At 53.7% G+C, this 1483-nt stretch overlaps 1 pseudogene; it reads left to right on the top strand.

Annotated features, from left to right (window-relative positions):
- Window positions 1–552: 552 nt before the first annotated feature.
- On the top strand, window positions 553–770 carry LOC130302198 (U2 spliceosomal RNA; annotated as a pseudogene).
- Window positions 771–1483: the final 713 nt, after the last annotated feature.

Here is a 1483-nt window from a genome sequence, read left to right as displayed (position 1 = left end):
CATAGGGGGATTTGTGATGTCACCTAGAACCTTCACAGCAGCGACAGCTTTATGAGGAGCATCAGCACTGCTCTGCCTGAGCAGAACCATCACCGCCATAGGTTGTCAAATAACCCGGGTTTAACCCACACAGATAAGTCCAATGGGGTGCAGGCATGTCCTCTATGCTTACAGCTTCCCGTGGGTGTTGGTTTGATACCGTTTGGGGACAGCCAAGGAGGCATCTGCAGGCAACAAAGGTAGGTGTGTGCTTGTGTGTGTGTTTCCTATGCAGATCCTAAGCCCAGTGTCACATGCAAGTAGGAGGAGTAAGAAGGGTTCCTGGCAAATCCGGGTTATGGATTGCATTTAAAAAGGCCCCGTGGGAGTGCAATGGGCCCCTGTCTTGCTGCTTAGCAATAATGGTATGGGTTTAGGTTCTGCTGTGTGTACTGGTGGTTGACTGCCCCCCAGCCCAGAGTGTGCATGGAAAATTGTCTGGCAGCCTCCCTGACAGCAAGCAGTGATAGTGCCCATGAAGGGCACCTTGTTGGGCCCGCCCCTTTCACGGTTATCGCTTCTCGGCCTTTTGGCTAAGATCAAGTGTAGTATCTGCATTTGGTCTGGTCGGAAGGTGTCTGTGGTACCCCGCTTCTCGGCCTTGGGGGATTGTCTCTCCTTACGGAGGGACTTCACCCCCTTGCTGCTATTGGGGAGCGGGCTTAGTCCACGGACAACGGGTTGCGATCCCCCTGTCTCTGGGACCTTGTGTCTCAGAAGGCATTTTCGGTACGTTGAGCGTTACCTGTAGCTTCGGAAGCACCTAGGGTACCCCCGACCTCTGCCTTGGGTAAGGGTTCCGCTTTTATAGCGGGATTCCGAGCCCCTGCTGCTATTGGGGAAGGGGCTTAGTCCCTGGGTGTGGAAGATGCCGTTCTCCTGGGCTTTCCCCTCTGGGGAAATGTCGATGCGAAATACCATCCGCATAGAGGTGTCGGAGAGCCATCGTCAGTTGAAGAACCTCCGCTTCATTGCGGAGGTGATTCTTCTTGACTACTTCCGCCTCAATAGGGAGGACATCCTGTGTCTAAATGACCAGGAAAGCCGTGGCCTGTATACCGTCACCTTCACGGCCACGGCGTGTTGCGATAACATCTATGCAACCTTGTCTGGTGCGGACCAGAGGGACGATCGACTCGACGGTCTTTCGTTCCAGTTCCTCTATGGTGAGGAACATATACCGTTGGTGGTGGCTATGCACAGCCCTCATGTGACCACGGAGGATATAGCCACTTTTCTTCGGCGATACTGCGAAGAGGTGCGATTCGCAAACAAAATCTTGAACTCCGTGCGGTTCTGGAACGGCAAGAGGAAGTTCTGGGTCAAGCTCCGTAAGGATCCCGGTGGTATTGGGGGTCTTTGCCATCCGCCCCCAAATTTTGCCATCGGGAGAGTTCGGGGCTTCCTGTTCTATCCTCAAATGCCTATGTATTGCCGAAATTGC

This window comes from Hyla sarda, unplaced genomic scaffold, assembly GCF_029499605.1.
Source record: "Hyla sarda isolate aHylSar1 unplaced genomic scaffold, aHylSar1.hap1 scaffold_1154, whole genome shotgun sequence".
NCBI lineage: Eukaryota > Metazoa > Chordata > Amphibia > Anura > Hylidae > Hyla > Hyla sarda.
This window is presented reverse-complemented; position numbering and strand designations above follow the sequence as displayed.